Below are 21,483 nucleotides of genomic sequence, written 5' to 3' on the forward strand. Positions count from 1 at the left end.
CTGTTGCAACAGTGAGAACAGCCTGAGTAAAACAACACTTCACAATCTCAATACAATCCTCTGTAGTAGCTCCAGCTGTTGTGACTTGTGATTTCACATTAAGTAATTCTTTTGAAAAGATCATGAAGCTCACAACACAATGCTAATGTCCAAAACTGCCACACAAAAGATGATGAGTAGACTTTGAACTGGACAAACGAATATTGCACAAACATCATGACATTTACAAATAATGAAGTCCCTAACTGGATAGGAGTCACCTGATCATGGAAGCTTGAAGCAATTAAAATATATATATATCGGTATTGTTATTTAGGTTACCGTCTTTCAAAGCGAAACAAATGTTTAGTGGGTTAAAATGCAGCGTGAACTCAGCATTGTCATTCCAAGTGCTGTTAATGAGCAATCGACAGAAATAGTCAAATAACTCGACAATGACGACAAAAACCTCAAAACTGATTTACCCAAGAACAGAGTTATGTCCATGTGTTAGTGACACACTGGAAATAACTGACAGGAATTACATATTGTTTAACAACAATAAAATGTCCTTCCAAAGTCATTATGTGCAGATTTTATTATTTTTTTTATCACCCAGGAATCAAGTTGACTGACACCACATTCACTGTATCTAAACAAACTGCTCGTATTTCTTATTCTAATGGGCTCTCTTGTAAAGCTGTGTGTGTCAAGGCCGTGTATCCCTGTATTTCTTAAGTTGACTAACTGAGGAGTGCTGGGCAAAACTACAGAAATATAATTAAAAACTTATGAAAAATATCAAGAGACTCAGCCAGGTCTGTAATGTGGATGATGTCACTGTATCAACCAATCTTTCATGCCCTGAAACAAGAAACCTGACATTACGATGATCACATTTTATATGGGCTGGAGAACACAAATAAAAATCAGGTGTTGTGAAGGACTAAAACACCTGAAAGAAGAATCAGTTTCTTTTTCAGTCTCTTGAACTGAAAGTTCTCACTAGTTTAAAATGCATATTGTAAATACACCAGTCTAGAGTTCAGCATCACACTTCAATCCTTTACTCACCAAGAGCTGTCTCCAGTGGTGGAAAGCAACGCCAATGCTAGCGATGGCCCATCCAATCAGCAACCTCCAAGGCTGAAAAATGAAGTCAACACGGAAGTACCAAAAACTGCAGTTCCTCTAATGACCACTAGCTCCAACAGTGAGTCAATCCCCATAGACTCCCATGTTAATATGTCCAACTTTACAGCCTGGTACAAAAAACTGTTTTGGTCTCTATAGCTAATTTCCTCCTTCTTGAACTTCATTAACTCACCTGTCACCTCACATTTCAATGAGGCTTAAATTTGTGTAGAATTGGGGGAGTTGCCTCTTTGAATGACAGGTGGGTGAGTGTATGCTTGCCACAAACCAACATGCACTGAAGTCTCAGCTCCACACGCGCCCCACCTCTTTGTCCATTTTTGTATTAGCCCAGAGTTCAGCCGGAGTCAGGCAGCGCCAAGATGGCGACGGCGGAGCAGCTCACTCTGCGCTTCAAAACCACTTTTCAGAAACCTGTGGGTGACATCTATGAGGCCGTCTCTCCCTTTCCGATAGCGACTCACTGTAGCCTCTAAACTGCCCTGAAGAAGCAGCTCTGCTCAGAGGGTGTATTATATCCTCTCTCGTCAGGGGACAATCACGTCCGGTGGAAGAGAAAACTAATGTTCCCTTTAATTGAATTTTCCACAGCAGTCATAATAAATGTTTTTGCAATATTGCAAGATTTAGTTTTGAGTGTACAGCTTTTTTCTACTCAGTTTTTTTATGCACAAATTTAAAAAAAAATGTGAATTAATAAAATGAATGAATGTATATTTTCTAAAGTGCAAGTTTTTTATTGCAAAATTTTTTTGTGTGTCTCGTTGTTGTTGAGCTACAGCGGACTGATAGGAACAAAAAGAAGGACTTTCATACTAAAAAGACTTCAACTTTTACACTCGGATCACTGACGCCTCATTAACTTCTGAATAAGTAAGTTAAACCTCTTTCAGTGTTCATATCGGCACCTGACTATTGTTTGCAGACAGAATTGGGGAGTTGGTTTAACATTAGAGGATTCAGAGAAAGGGAGAGACAGGAGGGAGATGGAAGAAAACCACAGAGTCAAACAAAAGACTGTCAATTTCAGCCATATGTTCTGTTTCTCAGAAGCTCCATGGCGTGTGTGTGTGTGTGTGTGTGTGAATTTGTTTCAGCTGAGAGCCAGACAGCTGTAGATTAATATCAGCTTCTGACTCAAGCGATGACGGACAAAAGAAGGGTGGAGAGGTGCCGTCTCTCTGTTGCTGTCAGTATTATGAAATACACCTTCTCCTGATTTTTTTTCTTATCTATCTTTTCTCTTTTTGCTCTTTGGATTGATTAAAAAAAGAAAACAACACCCATCAACAACAATACATCTTTTCACAAAGCAGTGGTGAGTTAATTCAGTTCTCCAGCAGAATAGGAAGGTATGAAGCCGTGCTAATTGTGTGAAACACGGGGCTAAGGTTAAGGACAAGAGCTGCTCTTTAATCAAAGCCCAGAGGGAGAATTCGTGCAGTGATTCATCACTTTATTTCTCTAAATTGCTATTACTGTTGTACCTGGATCACACAGTTGAAGCACTGGTTTTTGTACATTTCAATGCTTTTGCTTTACGCGGTCTTCTAGGAATTGATAGATTTTTCTATCTATGACCAATAGAACCGAGTTATTGGTGACAGAATTTCTTTTCTTTATTTGAGAAATCATTGCGAAATACTTGTTTCCCATTGAATTTCTTACAAATATATCCTTAAGATTTTTTTCTTATTTTGATCAACAAATGATGGAATGAATTTCACCTTAAGATCTATGGAGAGCTCATGATTTTTTCTGTTGATTTTATTAAAGATATACTTGATGCCTGCTCATCTTCTAAAACAGTTTCCTCTTTTCCTCTAACATTAACATGACATTAGTCCCCATTTTCTTTCAACATTCAGCATTCAACTGGAGAAAAAAGGGATGCAGGAAAAACAATGTAGTCTATTTGTCGCAAGGGTTAGCACTGATCGGATTGTTCATCAAAAACTCTTCTGCAAAACAAGACATGGTCATTTTCTGATTGGAAATTTCTTGAAAATTAATGAAGTAGTGGGATAAGAGGGAGCAACCACTACGAGCTGTTACATGAAAATCTGCAGGTTAGCTGGGAGTTAAGTGGAGTCAGGCACTGCCAAGATGGCAACAGCGGAGGAGCATGCTCTGAACTTCAAAACCGCTCTTCAGAAACCGATGGGTGACGTCATGACAGAGGCTCCATCCATCTTTATACACAGTCTATTGATGTTGCCAGGACCATTCCCCGCTCAAACTCGGATTATAACTTTAAACAACTTTTAAAATACCAAATTAACTATTGATTAGTAGAGACACCATGAAATTATACAGTATCATAGTTTTTAAATGAGGGTTCTCCTCTTTGTGAAAGATGAAAGGCAGAAAATCAATATTACTTAAAATTACTTAAAGAGCAGAGCAGATTCTAAACTTTTATCAGTAAAAGTTCCAAGTAATAATTGTATTTTTACCTATTTAAATGCACTTTCCTACAGATTTCATATTGAATGAATTGAAGTATATAAATTGATTGTTGGTTTTATTTAATTCTCTTCATTTTCTCATTAGATTTTTATATCTATTTGACGACCTGCTGTTTGCTGTTGAAGCAATGCAGCTCCTCCACCGGGATCAACAGATCCATTTCATCTCATCAACACAATCCCACTCATCTCTCTGGTGCCATCCGCCCCTCTAACGTCCTGATAGCCTGCTGAGGAATGTGAAGCCTCCAGGGCAACTTGCTACCACATTTACTGCACATTAACAACACGCTCATTCCCAGTACTCAAATAAACTGAGTGGCTGGCAGTCACACACACGAGCCACACGCATTTTTGAGAGGGAGATCATTTCTGAGCTACATCAGCTCTCACACACATAATCAGAGTTTTTATTAAAATGATGATGCTAAACATGAAGTCTGATTTCACTTTATTGCTCTATATTATGTTTTTTTTTTTTTTTTGGTTGGCATGCTGATATTTTATATCACTTACTCATTTTTCCATTGTGAACATGTTTCAAACTAAGAACTGAAACAATTTTCAAGTTTAAAAGCCCAAATTTCCAAATAAAATTAATCTATGGTAGAATTTTAACCTTTAGAAGTTTTATTTCAAACAAAGGGTGTCGTGATATACCAGTGATATTTAAAAAAAATTAAATATTAATATTGTGTTAATAATACACATGATAACATCATGATGGCAGGTGTTGAGCCTTGTGCATCTTTTGTTTATCAGTTTATCAGAGGCCTGTTTCATAAAGATATTTAGAGTGTTTGAAGTGTCTTAATTTTGCTCATAGATTAGTCTGATTCGAATAAGACCGTGTCACAAAAATGAAGACTTCCTCCAATAAACAAACATTTTCCAGGGGGGTAAACAGAGCTGAGCGGTTGAATGTGGTTCCTCGGTCGGCCATTTTTTTCACTTTTAAAAAAGGCTTGATTAACCAGAATTGATTGTTCCGCAGTCCAGCGGATAGTCAACAACTAACCTGCTTGGTGCAGCGGATGAATTTAGACGGCTGTCTGAAGTCTGACCTGTTATATGTAAGTCATAGTCAAAGTCTATCTCTGTGAAACCAGCCCCTGGTTGCATTTTCACTCTCTATTAAGTGTAATTGTTCTTTTTGTACAACTCAATATAAGCATGGAACCCTAATCGAATTCACCCAATGAAAATTCCAATAAAGTTTATCTAAGATGGCTGCATCCTCAACAATGTTGACATGAAGAGAAAGGCGGCGTTACTTGGTGCAATTCTATTTTGGATGGAAAGCTGGAAGGGGAAAAATAGAATCTGGACCTGCAGATGGCTGGGATGATGCAGATAATATGACAGTTCTTCAGTCACCCATAAGAACTGACAGGTTTACAACTTTGACCGTTGACCTACAACCCCCTAATAGTAGTCTTATTATAATTGTTTGAAAATTGAATGAATCAAATGGTTGTGCTTGTGCGTTTATACTAATTTAAAGTCCAGCATCAAACTTCAGTCCTTAACTCACCAAGAGCTGTCTTCAGTGGTGGAAAGCAACACCAACTCTTGCCTCTATCACATCTCTTCTTTTACTGAAGTTAGCATGCTAACCAGATGGCTATGGCCCGTCCAATCAGCAACCTGTGAGGCTGAAAAATGAAGCCAACATGGAAGTACCAAACACTGCAGTTCCTCTAATGAGCACTAGAATCTGGCTCCAACAGTGAGTCAGTCCCCATAGACTCCCATGTTAAATTGTCCAACTTTACAGCAGAAATAAACATGTTTACAGCCTGGTACAAAAACAGTTTTGGTCTCTAGAGTGAATTTCCTCCTTCATGGCAACTGTTTATATAACTCACTTGTTTATATCTTATTAAAGCTTAAAGTTAATCATAATTGAGGGCGTGACCTCTTTGAAGGGTGGGGTGGGTGGTAGGTGAGTGTATGCTTGCCACAAACCAATATGCACTGAAGTCTCAGCTCCACAGGTGCCCCACCTCTTTGCCCATTTTTGTATTAAGCGGGAGTTCAGCGAAGTCAGGCAGCGCCAAGATGGTGGCGGCGGAGCAGCTCACTCTGCACTTCAAAGCGACGTCTCTGTTTTTGCAATATTGTAAGGTTTAGTTTTGAGTGTACAGCTTTTTTTTACTCTGTTTTTTTATGCACAAATTAAAGAAATGTGAGTTAATTAGTTTTTGCCATATTGCAAGATTTTTACACTAGATTTTTTTATACTAATACATAAAATGTCATTAATGAATGGATGAAAGTTTTGTGCTCACGGGTTGTTTTGACAAAAGCTTTACAACATAAAATCTTGCCCTGAAACAATTTAGTTTCACTTTGTCTAAAAACTGTTGTCCTGTCAAGAGGCTCAGGTGGTAAGAGAAGGTGTAAAAAAACAAAAATAGAGGAGAAAAATAAAAATTTATAAAGGAAGGAAAGCTGACAAAGAGCAAAACAGCAGCTCTTATGCACACACACACACACACACACACACACACACACACACACACACACACCTCTTCCTCGCCCTGTCCTGTTGTGTTAGGAAAATAAAAGGTTGCAGAAAATTGGTCTGAAAAACGAATGAATGAAACGGTGGATAAGATCAAGAGGCTTACGGGAGAACGCGTAAATGGGGGGAAGAAGGGAGGAAGAGTGATGCATCCTCACCTCTAAATGGGTGAAAATGAGGCAGCTGCAGCGAGCCTCTCCATCATGAAACCTCACTTAAGTGGGTTTTATGACCAAAGGAAAGTGTCACGACTACCAGAGGTGAACCTGAGGTGGGTGTATTTGTTTGTGGCACCGAAAAAAAAAAAAAAGTGCCATGAAAGTTTCTGTGATTCATTTCATTTTTGCAAACATTTCTTGACATCATGTTTTTATCATGTTTTTTCAATTTTACAAAATTTTACACTGTGAACTTTTTCTGCATTAAACCAGAGGAGGATCTTTTCCCCAACCTGAACCCTGAAGTGCTGTGAGAGTCTGAACAGAACCATAAAACAGATTAATAATGCTGGACTCACTACAAGTGCACACTTTACATTTCTGACAAATACATGAATTAAACATTTACTCATTGTATAATCCAGTCACAAGTACATTTCCTGAAAAATGTATTTGTAAATATAAATAAATTCGGCTAGATCCACACGTTATCAGGGCTTTGGAGCTACATCAGCTCACACACCAAGAAGATGTAATTTTATATAGGAATCAATATTTTTTTATTAACAATCAATCAAATGACTACACTCAACATGAAAGGGGTCACTTGTAGTAACAGGCTGACAAAGAATAATCACTGACCCTGCAGCTTTTACTTTTTTTTTCCTTTTAGCTCATTGTTTTGGTTTTATGCCACATTTAGTATATGCATCAGTCTCACCTCTCACCATCAAGCCTGTTTTCAGCAGCAGCTGCTTTCTCTCCTCTAGACCTGAAAACCAGTAGCTCGATGCGACAAGTTGAGGCTTGTCGTTTCTGAGGAGCCCTGAGGGAGGGAAAGTCAATAACATCAACAAACATCAAATCACACAAAATTCTTCTTTAGACATCACAGGTTGATAATAAATATATATGTTCAAGGATATCATTTTAAGGGTTTCTTTATTTTAGTTTGCAAAATAAAAACCAATGAGAACGCATAGAGAAAACAAATGAAAAGTTATATACAGGAAATAAAACCAAAACAACTTTTCAAAGGGAATCTTAAACGAATGCTTTTGTCTTACTTCCACTTTACTTTATCTATCTACCAGTATCATGTCAAGTTTGAAAAATACTGAGGCGACGACTAACAGGCAGTTTATGTGGTCTACTGTCAGGAAGTCTGGTATGTGCCTGACATTCATTTTATCTCGACATGACAGCATACAATGTTCAACATCTCCTCACAGTAAAAGAAAAGCCTCCATTTCTACTCCTCAGTCTCAGTGTATATACCTGTACCTCCTCTGTCCCTCTTGCCCCTTCATCCCTCCATCCTTCCCTCTATGATCTCTGCAGTTAGAGCAGATCAGAGCTAAGTGAGGCTATCGGGTTTCTCCTCCCTGGACGATGCTTACAGGAGAGACGGAGCGGAACAGCCCTTTAACAATGCAAAGTGAATCCTCCTCACTGTTCTGCAGCATTCCCCGCATCGCCACCACGGCTTGCTACAGTTCCTGTGGTGAGAAGAAAGACACGAGAGAGGAGGAGGGAAAGCGTGATGAACAGAGAGAGAGAGAGAGAGAGAGAGAGGGAGAAGTAGAGGATAACACACTTACAGAGAATAAAGACCATTTACGCCATGAAGCCTTTGGCAATCACAACAAACAACTTAAATATTTTTTGCACTTGCTGTGAAATTGCAGGTTAACTGAAATATCATTATAATTTTTATTAGATGAATGAAACCATCAGGGTATGAATTAAATCTGCCATTTGTTGTACCTCAGGTCTCTGTTTCTTATGTGTCACCTTGAACTTACTTACTTACTAGTTGTGCTGTTGTTTGTTTTTGTCGTTATTGTCTTGTTCCCTTTTGTCTTTGAGTTTAACTTACATTATTGTTTTGCATTATGATGTAATGTTAACTTGAGTGGACCCCAGGAAGAGTAGTTGCTACTGTGGTAATAAATAAATAAAAAACGTGGGTGCTCACACCAGTGGTAAAGTATTTATTTACTTTAGTCCCATTCAGGTGAATGGGAAAGCGGTACCAGACTTCATACTTCTGCTTCACTACTTTTTTTTCTTACTTTTTACTCCACTACATTTATGATCACTTAAATCACTGTTTACTTTGCAGATTCAGATTGATAATACGAAATGTGATCAACAAATAAATTCTACTTACAGGTTAAGATAAGGCTTTATTGATCCCAAGGGGGAAAAGAACAAGTTACCCAGCAGGCCATTTATAGAGTATTAAAATTAGCATCACCTTTAAGTGATTGATCCTCAGTGCATCAGTAATTATAATCCAATTATATAATATACATTATTCTGGATAACAAGTACTTTTGCATATATGTATTAGCTCTTACAAGTAAAAGCTATACTTGTAACACTGTGGCATTACAACTTTTACTTGAGTAAAAGATCTGAATACTTCTTCCACCTCTGAGTGACACTGAAGACAAACACGGACCCTTTGGTTGGTTCTGTTTGTTGCCAGTTAAAGATAAAGTTTCATTCAAACACAATGGTAGAAACAGGATCATTACTTTGTAGGTGTTTTTAGGTGAAACATTCACCCAGTATCCACAAAGAAATTTAACTCTGAGCAGCTTTAATCCAAAAATACTGATATCAGCCTCAAAAACACAATATCACTCCAGCACTGGCGTTCATATATTTTCATTGTGTGCATGTTGGATTGCCATTATGAAGAAAACCTAAACCAAATGTCAATGACATTCACTTCTGTCTTTCTGTCTGTTTCAGTCTCAAAATGCCAGATGACAACACAAACACTTTGGACCAAAACTTGCATCAACAAACCCAGTGACAGGCTACATTAAATAAATCATTAAAATAGCTGATCTGCTTGTCAGAGCCCGCAATGGACCAACCAAATGTGTGCTGCGTTTAGGTGGAGGTACAGAGTCGGGTGGAAACACAGCTGTGGTTCTTATTATCCAGGCTTCCGCTGCCAGAACTGTCAGCTGTGGGGTAAAACAAATCGTGGGTCTGAGGTTTGTTTACCTCCCACACACTTGATTCCCATTAATTTAAAATGGGGGAGAAGTGGAAACTGTAACAGTGTGGACAGATCCATAAATGGTAAAAGCTCCCTATGCTCCACATTAGTTTCATTTCACACAGTTTTAAAATGAACTGATTGAAGGATTTAAACGATACAGAGGTGGTGGCTGTCTTTTATCACTGTCTATCACACTGCTCTTTTCTTTGGCACTTAAAACACCTATAGTTTCACGTCATCATCTGTCTGGTGAGGGCTGGCTCACGTCACGTCCATCAGCGATCACTTCATTACTGATGTCAACTGCAAGGTCTTTATGTGTATGTATAGAGAAGGAGAATATATGACTCCTTTCCAGCGCAGGGCACCACCCATACGAGCATCTAATGAAATAGCACCCATACAGCAGCATGCGCATTAGACCTTCATCGTCACGGTTACAATAATAAACACAAGGTTAAGGTTGTGGGACGGACACGGTTTGGTTAGGTTTAGGGAAAGATTATGATTTTGTTGAAATACGTGCTTCCTTAAAGGTTGGAGGACCTTCGTCGCCATGGTTACAATGATAAACACGTGGTTACGGTTGCACACGGTATGTGGGGTGATGCTGAACTGTGGGCCATGTTGCACTTGTGGGTCGGGAAGGTCTTGCAAGTGGACAGACAAATAATTTGCAAAACAGTCCACCCTTGGTGAAAATATGAAATTATAAAAAAAAAATTGAAATATCAAAAAATGTTTTTAAATGTTTTAAAGCAAAATCATCTTTAAAAACCCTAAAATAGTTTTTTAAAAAAAACAGCTTTCATAGTTTTGTGTCTTGTATTAAGGCCTATCACTGTGACCAGCCAATGATAGGAACTTTATGTTGTTGTCGGATATACCTGTTTGCTATCACAGCTTGATTGCACGATGAAAGCTCACATCCGCGACAAACACTGGAATCCTAAAATGGATAGCTTGTTAGCGACAGGAATAATTAAAGGGACAGGGTCAAGAGACAGACGGTGAATCAGCAAGAGATCTCTCCTCTGTCAAACAAAAAAGAGAGACTGAGATTCTCCTGCTTTCAGTTCAGTCCTGAATGTTTGATCATTATCATTATAATTAAAATAAAAAGTTCTCTGAGAAGACTTTATTTAGCCTCCATATTGCTATGGGGTCAGAAGTGGGCCGGGAACAGTTCTGAGATTTTGAATTGGGCCATGACTTGGAAAGGGTTGGGGTGACACACAGCAAAGGGCCAAAGGTCGGATTCAAACCAAGGCCGCTGCTGGGAAGGACCAACCAGGTGAGCCTAGTCAGTCCCTCCCTAACTATTTTCCAGGATATATTATGATGGTCAAATTGTGCTCATGATGAGTTTAAGAGCTTTTGTCCCCGTTGCTTTATTGTCGTGTGTTTTGATTTTTGTGTGAAGTAAAGTTAAATTCAATTTGATCTTAAAAACAAAGCTATTTATGTTGGAAATCCAGTTTTCAAAACCTCAGAAACCAAACTTGTCATTTTTAAATGGCTCATTACTGCTCTGAAGCATTAATAACATTCACACAGCATCAATAAATATGCATATTAGAGAAAGGGACCTACTTTATTGTTGTTGATTAGCATAAAGCTTCAAAATAGACATCTGCCTTTTACTGATATATGTGTCAATAAATTCACCAACAACGAAACATACAGCAACAACTTTGTATTTTCTGTTTGGTTGCACGTATATGAATGCATACTGATTTGGAGGTTATTACAATGCTTTTTACACTGTTTTCACATACTACGCAAGGTTTAGGATCGTATTTCATTTCCTGCTGGAGTGAAGTTGCAAGTTGAGATAGAAAAACATAAAAAGTCACAGGAAACCAAACTGGCCTGAGATGAGGAAGGAAAGAAGCTTGAATGGATGAAGATATCTGATTCTGGTGGATCTTTACGGGACCGGTGGGTCTCCTGAACCTGAAATCTAACGAGGAAGGAATAGTTTTACCACTTCTGCTAAATCAGCGAGTGACTTAACATGTTTTCTAGTGTAAGTGTCACTCATAATACATGCTCAGTCTCCCACACTTCACATTTAACATGAACGTGCCAACTGTGCCGTGCAGTTCATCTGTCACTGCTCCCCATGCTTAATGCTGCAGCAGGACAGGCCAACGTCAGACGCATCTCCATTGACAGTCAAGGCTCCCGACCTCTGACGGTGAAGGAATAAAAGAAAAAAAAACACTTTCACCGCAAACAGCACTGGTGTCACAAAAAAAAAACGCCAATCAGAAAGGGCCAGCAGCACCTCCCAGCATCCATATAAATGAGCTTTAATTATTGTAAAGCACAGAAAGTAATATGATACTGACGAGACATGTAATTAACTGGAATCATCCTTTAAGCTCTCATGTCAGTTACATCATTTATCCAGTACTGTATCTTCTTCTGGAGGTTTGAGTTTTTCTCTTGATGGTGTTCATCACTAATCTCCAAGTTGTTGTTCCCTTCACTACGAAGACACCTAAGCCCATCAGTTTTGGTGCAGCAATGCATTTTACTGGATAGATACCAACTGTTAAGAAGAGCAACTACAATATTTCCTGAATTCCTAAATGAATGTTGGACAGTAGCAAAACAGACAAGTGTTTTCTCTCAAGTCTTTCCAGCTTCATCTGGACATGAAGGCGGCCGGCCCGTCGTCTCCCGGCTCAGCTGTCTGTATATTTCTCAGAGGCAGTGAAAGCTTGGCCTCTGCTCTGCCTGAAACTGTGCCAACGTTGCATTGACAAGTCTTATCTGGGACGATAGATGGATCCCATCAATTGCTGTGATTTTATTTTTAAGAGGACAGACGCCCGGTCTGCAGGTTATTTTCTGAGCTGAGAGAAGACAACACAAACACAGATACAAGCCGGACTGTCGAGTCCACTGCTGCTCGAAGGAATGTGTGTGTGTGTGTGTGTGTCTGTGTGTGTGTGTGTGTGTGTGTGTGTGGAGGATCTACAGAGTCTTCTACAATAGTCGGATTAAGTATCACCTCTTTCAAATGTCAACAGCGCCTCACACACACGCACACACACACACTTGAACAGAGAGCTCTCCGTGTCTCAGCCTGGACCTCCGGACTACTGGGAGGTAACGCTAAACAAACACAGACTTACCTGGACAGGTAACCTGAGAGGAGATCCACCTTGAACCCCCTTTCCTCCATAACCCTCCACCCTCACCACCACCCCATTTCCTGCCTGAGTCCCACAAGCATTAGCGAGCACCACTGGGCCTCAGGGTGTGTGTGTGTGTGTGTGTGTGCATTCTTAATGGAGCTGAGGACCAAACAGGTAGAGAGGGAAGGAGGGAAAGAGGAGGGGATGAAGAGTGATTGGTGAGGTGTGAATCTGGTTGGACAGGTGATCTATAGCCACAGTGAAAAGAGGAAAAAAAAAACCTTGAGTAAAAGAGTTTAAAAGGATTTTTAGATGGGGGCAGGAGCAGCCTAAAGGTTAGAGATCAGAGGATCATTGGTTCAAATCCCACAAATCCCACAAACTGCAAAGAATGTTTGAGTTAGGAATTAAAAACTTTAATCTTAAAAGAAATTACAGCTGCGTAAATTCTAGATTTAAAAACGAAAAGGAATATAAAGGAGAACTAGTCAAGGTTTTAAATGGAAAAAGATTTTGGAAATAAAGATTTTGGTAATTCCACCTTTTGAAACACATTAGAGTTCGACTTTAAAAAGTGCTCGGCGTCAGCTCAACTGGACTTTCAGCACGTCACAGGAGCAAGAAGAAAAGAAAAAAGGAGAAAACACTGTAGCACTTGCTGTAAATGCTTCTGTGTCTTTACTGGTGCATGACTGAAATGACCTCCTTCATTTAAACACTGCTGTACAATCAGCAGATTCACCTTGTCCACCTTAGCTGTGTTTCCCATCCATCCGGTCCTCCAGTATCTTTCCGCTTACCCTACAGGCTCGCAGGCGTCTGAATGCACGCTCACATTGGGCAAGAGGCGGGGCACATCCTGCAGACATCGCTACTGAATTACAAGGCTCACACAGTCAGACTAATATTCACATTAAAACCTGAGTTTTTGGACAAGAAATTGTTTCCATTTTTGAGCTAGAATATAACCAGTGAACATGGGTACGCCTAAATACAAAATTGCCTTTGAATACATCTAGTAGGAAATGTAATAGCTGCCTGGATTATGGTCCCAGGAAACTTTTTTTTGTATTCGTGAAACACTATATTTATTAATGACAGCAGATTAACCAGGACGTGGTTGGCGTGGTTGGTGGGCGTACAACACGTCCATGATTGGGTTCACGACACATAAGCACTTTGGTTAAGTTTAAGAGGAAGATCATGGTATATGAGTTTAAATGTGATCTGATTATGTAAAAGCATCCACACTGGATCTCCTTCACCTGTAGTTCCTGAATGTTTTTTGAATAAAAGACATTTTGACATGTTACAGTAGGAAAAGTACAGGTGAAAATATAACATTAATAATGGCTGAATTCCATTTAGCTGCTTGAGTTTCAGGGTCCTGGTGTTGTGAATGATGTACATGAAAAAACATACTTTTAGTATGTATGCACAATGTTACATATGGGGTCTTTTCTTAATGTGTTTACCAGCTCTCACCATGCTGGCCTTAAGAACGTTTTGTATGGCATCTCTTTGCCGTGACAAAACAAACTGAGAGCCTGAGCACAGTAACCTGACACCTTCTGTCTGAAAACACTGCAACAGTGGAGAAGCAGCAGGGACACACTTGATTTAGATACAGTGCATTCAGAAAGTCCTCAGACCCTTTCACCTTCTTTACATTTTGTCATGTTGCAGCTTTATGCTCAAATCATTTCAATCTACACTCAATATACTCTGAAAATAAAAAGTGAAATATCACATTGAGATAAGTGTTCAGACACTTTACTCAGTACTTAGTTGAAGCACCTTTGGCAGCGATTACAGCCTCGAGTCTTCTTGGGTAAGACGTGACAAGCTTTGCACACCTGGATTCAGGGGTTTCCTGCCTGTCTTCTCTGCGGATCATCTCAAGCTCTGTCAGGGTTTGGTGGGGACCGTCAGTGGACCGTCAGTGGACCGCCATCTTCAGGTCTCTCCAGTGATGTTCAGTTGGGTTCCAGTAACAGCTCTGACATTCACAGAGTTGTCCCCGAGCCATTCCTGCGTTGTCTTGGCTGTGTGTTTAGGGTCACTGTCCTGGATGGTGTTGGGCAGCTGATGAACTTCACCTGGTTTCCTCCAGACATGTTGTGTGAACTGAGGTCAAACAGTTCAATCTTAGCTTCATCAGGCCAGACAATCTTGAGAGTCCTTTATGTGCTTTAGAGAAGAGGCTTCTTCTGACCACTCTGACATGAAGCCCAGATCGATGGAGTGCTGCATTGATGGTTGTCATTCCTCCTTTCATCTCCACACCTCTGGAGCTCAGCCATCGGGTTCTTGGTCGCCTCTCTTACCAAGGCCCTTCTCCATTGATTGCTCAGTTTTGGCTGGGCAGCCAGCCATAGGAAGAGTCCTAGTTGCTCCAAACCTCTCATTTAAGAATGATTGGGGTCACTGTGCTCTTGGGAACCTTCAAAGCAGCAGAAATGTTTTTGCATCCTTCCCTAGATCCGTGCCTCGACACGATCCCGTCTCTGAGCTCTGCAGGCAGCTCCTTCCTCCTTATCGCTTGGTTTTCGCTCTGATGTGATCGTCAGCTATGAGACCTGATATAGACAGGTGTGTCTTTCCAAATCATGTCCAAATTGGGTAAATTTACTGCAGGTGGACTCCAGTCAAGGTGTAGAAACACCTCGAAGATGATCAAGAGAAATGGGAGGCAGGTGAGCTAAATTTCAAGTGTCGTAGGAAAGTGTCTGAATACTTCTGTCAATGTGGGATTTAAGTTGTAATTAATTTGCAGAAATTTCTAAAATCCTGTTTTTGCTTTTTCATTATGGGATATTGAATGCAGATTGATGAGGGACAAAATGAATGAAAGTGATTTTAGCATAAGGCTTCAACGTAACAAAAAGTGAAGGGGTCTGAAGACTTTGTGAATGCACTGTAGTATAAAGCACCAATGGAAAGTCTTCCAAATTGGAAATACCCTTGTAAAGTAGGAGTAGGCTTCTAAATACTAATGTATTTAATAGCCAAGTCTACAGAGTCACAGCAATGGAAATGGGTAAAATCTGAAACCGTGTAGCTGATGTTTTTTGATTTGAGACATTATGACCATGTGAGTCTGAACGCACCGACCACATTCTGCCTCCATCAACCCAGACCTGAAGTAAGTCGCGCGTTGGGCTCCGGCCTCTGAGTCTCTGAGTCTCTGCATGTGGACTGTGGGAGAACAGGTGGGCATAGTTTCTGTCAAACAGAGAGAGATTGATGGAGTGGGTTAGAGCAGCGACCGGGGGTATTCTCTTACAGTAATGGCAGAGACAGAGACAGCTGGACTCAGCACATTGGACTCTGTGTGTGCATGTGTGCATATGTGCATATTTGTGGCAGCTCTGTATATGTGCTTGTCTATATGGAGATGCATTGTGTTCTTCCTGAAACAACAGAAGATATGAAGCAATGAGGAGGTGGTCAGCTGAAGCTGAGTGAACTGAAGGATAGTGTCAACTTACAATGTTTTCATGTATATCTGAAACATTTATTCTTGTGAACTCAGTATTTTTGGCAAAATTTTTCTTCTTTTAAAAAAAAAAAAGTTTATTTCATTATGGCAGGTTCCAAAAGGCAGAAAACACCAAACATTAAGTACACACAAATATTTCACCAACTGTGGATATTAAGCCAGTGAACAATGTTAAATAGTTAGATTGATGATATTTAATCAATGTCTTAATTTTCTGTCAGACCTCTTTCTTTCTGCAGTCTTAAGACAATGTGAGATCTGATGACTTTGGCGACCTCTTGAGGCCATTGGTGGTAATGTTTTTGAATAAGTTGTCTATGCAACCAACATATATACAAATCTGACAATCAATAAACAGCTAAATATTATTAATATTAATTTTAGAATTAGCAAATCAAACCACAGTTGGATTATAATGTTGAAATTTGACAGAGTCAGCTGATGTTCTTTCAGTATAGAAGAGAGAATAAAATGCTACTGTGTTTACATGTACATGTTAAAGTTGAGATCTGTGACCTTGTGACAGTGATTTGGTTTGTTGAAACTGTTTTTTTTTTGCCTTTTTGTTGTTGCTTAATCTTTATATTTATCTGTATTTACAATATATGGTTAAATGAAAAAAACTATGAAGCCCCCAAGTCACATATATATTAATAATTGTATTTGAGAACTTAGATATCTTTTAGGAGCTCATGGAAAGCAATAATTATAAAAATGAAGCATTAAGCACAAACATAATGATGTTTTACAATTACTTATTTAATTTAATTATAATATGACCTTTTCTCTGCATTTCTTTTTCATTGTCTATGAATGGAGACATATTCTGGCAGAGCAAAGGAGGAAGTGTGATGACAGTGCGTCCACAGAGGGATGAGGCTGAGGTGGATGGATGCTTTAAAAAAAAAAAACACACAAAGTGTTTGTTACAACTACAATCTTTTCCCAAACCTTAACCACAGAGGTGTCAGATCTTATCGCCTCAAAGCAGTGCCAACATTCCTCTTTTAAACACCGGCGTGGAAATGTTGCCAATTTCCCAAATCGTACATTTTATCCAGATCAGTAAAAGGTAAAGATTGTGGTGCAGAAAAAAATCAACATATGACTGTGTTTGCTGCTGTTTCCTTGTGTGGATTTGATTCTTTTCTCTATTTGACTTTTATGTTTGGTGAACAGCAGTTTGAACTGAGGCATTTTTTAAGTAAAAACTGCACAGTATGAGTGTCCGCTGTAATTTTGTATCATTTAGACTATTTTCTCCCTTTGCAACTGCTTTTTAAACCATCTGAAGCTGTGAAACAGGAGATATCTTGATTCTGTGGCATGACGACCAACACTGACAAAGAGGTCCGTGACAAGCACTCACCCAAAGAGGAAATATTTTCATTTTCAGTCAAGAGGACTTAGGGCTGCCACTCGTATCTGATAATACAACGACACAATGATGCTAACCTGTTTAGCATTTTTATCCATTCATTTCACTTTTTTTTTTTTTTAAGCAGTGAAAGTGTGAACCAGATGTGGGACGTGCAGGGTTGAAAGCGCGGTTTCACTCTGTTTGTCATGTCTGTGCGCAGCAGTTGTAATATCCAAGAGTACACAAAGCACAAAATACCTGCATTGTGTGTAGTGTGTTTAATCACACATCCTTCAAAACCACAGTGCTGTACAATGGTCCAGTCAAGGACAAGTCACTTAAGCAATGCTTTAATCAAAGGAAAAATGCACTCAATTTAGGGAACAATGTTGTTTTTTTGTTTTTTTTTAAGTGTTGCACAGTTTATGACAGTGCACCTCTAATACACCATCAAAATAACACCATTGCTTTGTGTCCATCTGACGGGACCTTCTGTCCAGTGTTGCTGTAATTGAAAACACACAAAGAGGTGGCGTTTTGAAGGAGCAATAAATTAGGTTTTTCTTGCCCATAATAAAAAATGACCATGATATGTTTTTGCTTGATCAGGTTGTTAGTCTGAAGAAAAACCCAAACTGATTACATGACCATGTGGTGAGAGTTCTTGTTCTCAGACTATAATGAACTATTATCATTATTATTATTATTATCATTATTATTATTGTATCTTTCATTGGACTGTGGCAGAGTGAGAGTCATATTCTTACCCTCACACACACCAACCCCTCCCCTCCAACTCCTCTGAGCAAAAACAATATGAAAGTATTGTCAACTGAAAACACATTAACCGTTAATACTGAAAGCTCCTACCAGAAAGTGATCAACTACCAGAGAGACACAAAATGAGTGAAAACAGTCTAAAAGTAGAATAGATATTTCATAATAAATATAGCACTATTGGTCTTTTTTTATATTAAGATCCTAATTTATAAATTCATTATAAGAAATATTCAGGTAGGTTGAAAGGGAGATTATATTAAAACCACAGTCCAATTGTATCATGAACCTCTTTCCAGAAACGTCTTACTCCTAGCATCAGGACATTAGTGTCAAATGTGTATGTACAGTATATGTAAGGAAACAGAAGAGCAACTCTTCCTCAGGTTACTGAGAATGTCATTGCAAGATGTGATCAGTCTGTGTCAACAACGACAGTCCGTCCACAGTTAGGGACGTTATAGCAGGGCTGAAGGGGATGAACCCCTCATTACAAAGATGGATGCACATTTCAGTGTTCAGTGGTGCAAAAACCAGAGGTACTGGTGTCATCCCTGACTCATCCTACACCATGTTCCCCACAAGTGGGCAAGTTGGTTGTGTGGCAAACACCAAGAGAACGGTACAGGCCTGAGTGCTGGACTCCAGTGAGGGGATCTGGTGGCTTTGTTGTGCTGTGGGGGCATTTTGCTGGCTAGGTTTGGGTACACTTGTGCCCTTAGTGGGAAGACTCACTGCAAATCAATGCGAAGTTGTTCTGAGTGGTCACTTTATCCTGTGATGAAACATTTCCTTTACCTGAGAGGAGCGGTCTCCGCCCAGGATAACAGTGTCCCCATCCAGTCGCCAGATCTCAACACGACTGAACACCGATTTAGGATGGATGTGTTTACATGTGACAGCACCATCATCAAAACAGCAAAGGAGGGGATATCTTTTGGAAGAATGGTGTTCATCCCTGCAGTGGAGTCCAGAGACTTGTAGAATTAATGTCAAGGAGCGCTGAAGCTGTCTATCACATACCTGTTTGAGGTTAAGGCAACTTATGACTTATCGTCGGAAGTAACTGAGCAGATCTCACATTTGTAGATATGTGGCATTTCATCCAAGGTGGACTCAAAGTCCTGCTGCACTTCTCTGGGAGTGCGGTTTCTATGCCTGTATCGATGCAGACTCGGTGTTGGGGGGCTTTATAACCCACCCTCCCTTTAGGGTAATTGGGTTTGAATGACACTTGATGTGGCGGACCCTCCATGTGAACGCGCAAATGGAGTGAGAATGAGTAAGGAGGGTGCAGGGGCCTGTCTGAATGTGTTTCCTTCAGTCACCTGTCTGAATGTGTTTCCTTCAGTCACCTGTCTGAATGTGTTTCCAAGGTGAGGAATGAACCTCCATGCTCGTTATACAGGTGGATTTTTTTATTAGTGTGCATATTACAACACATGTTGTTCCACATGACTGTCTTTCTACAAATACATGTATAACATCTATATATTCTGTGCACTTTAAGTGGAGCCCATATTATAATTAACTTCATAATGTCAAGTTGAGTTAAATTTTACTGTGAAAGAAACTTGAAACCTTAGTTTTCTTTTCCCAAATTTGAATTAAGACTCATTGTGATTTCAGGGGACATTGTTGGCTTTGATATCAACAGTTCTTTTATATAATTTCAAGGTTTTACTTTTTTTTATATCAAGCTTTCATTCTGGTTTCAAGCTCTCAACAGTGTTTGAGCGATATAACATTGATTTGCATGTCCTGTCAGTAAAACTTAAAAAATGGATGTTAATTGATTTAACTGTCTTTTCATGTCTGCTAGTGAAAAGGAAAGAAGAGCAAAGCCTTTACAAAAACATTCAATCCTCTAATGAATAACACTCAGAGTGGAGAAATTATATGTGGTCACCAGTTAATCTTTTCCATGTACAGTCTGTATTACTACAATTAACAATACACTGAGTGGATGTTGAGTTTTTGTTTGACCTTTCTTTAAAAAACAAAATCTGCGTGAAGTCCAAATCTGCCGTAATTACACAAAAGATAAGTAAAGAAAAAAGGAAGAGGAACACAAAAGAGACACATCCGGCTGAAATATAGTGTACATTGTGTACAACAGGAATTAAGCATTTATTTGATTTTCCTTTTAGTTGCACAATGAAAAACGACATGAAACACTGAGCGAAGCAGCCGCAGAAAGCAGCCATTCTTCGCTTTTTAAGGAGAAAGGGACATTTCTAAATTAAGGTCTGACAGTGGGATATTGATTGTGCAGCGAACCTTGGCCGCCAAAGACCCTACACTTCTCGCTCGCCATCTCTGTGTGACGTATTGTTATGGTCCCACTTTACGGAGGAGACTGGCCTTCAACTTGCAAGACCATAGAACAAAACCCATACACTTTGTCTCTCGGTGAAACAACGAGTTGTGTTACTATAGCTGGAAGAAAATGGACAATTATATTTCAAAGAATCCATCTGCTTTTGTTTAGAGAAAGGACAAGGAAATGTGAGGTAAAATTGTAACTTGAATGTTATTTAAAAAGAAGAGTCCATTAAAAGTCCATTTGTGGGATTTTACATTCAGTAACGGTTGAAGCTGAGTTATAAGACCGTTTTGAACTAAATCTATTTTTGCAGACCATTTCAAACAAGGAGGCCAAGGTAGGGCCACAGATTCAAGCACGTGGATTCACACACAAATACGATCAAATAAAGAAAATGATTTTGTAGCATCAGCTTTTCTATATAATAGTTGGGCCAGGCATGTTCTGCTTTAGTCCCAGCTCTACACAATTTTTATAGCAAGCTCTCACATACACACATTCTCTCTCATATGAATATGAATGTAGATATATGCATATGTCAGACACAATACATGTATGTGAAAGGAGAGTGTATGTACGTGAGGGGACCAGTATATATAATTTCCTGTACGGCCACTCAAAGAAAAGACGATGTGGTTTATGCTAACCCCCGTGCTCATGTATGTCCATGAGACATTAACGAGAACCAATCATCAAAGTATCGCTCCATACCTCTACTATTGATCAAAAACTCTACTGTGTACCTTGAATCAATAATGGTTGTTGGTTTTTGTCAGCTTCATGATAGCTAGCAGCCAGTCATATTTAATTCGAGATTTTTATGGTGACCTACAAACACAACATTTAAAAAAGATAAATAACATTTTAAATGGCATCATAACCTTTCCTCCTCCTTGTAAAACGGTATTAACAACCACATGATTTGTATGAGAATCTGTCAGCACCTTCTTCTATAGCTTAGATTCATGCATTATGTTTAAAAGTATAATTAACTGATGGAGACTGTGTTGCATATTTCTCTCTCTTTTTGTCCCTGATAAAAGCAGAAAAAATATGTATT

The sequence above is a fragment of the Seriola lalandi genome, unplaced genomic scaffold (assembly GCF_002814215.2).
Source record: "Seriola lalandi dorsalis isolate HSWRI2012SDOR001 ecotype SW California unplaced genomic scaffold, Sedor1 jcf7180002054901, whole genome shotgun sequence".
Taxonomy (NCBI): Eukaryota; Metazoa; Chordata; class Actinopteri; order Carangiformes; family Carangidae; genus Seriola; species Seriola lalandi.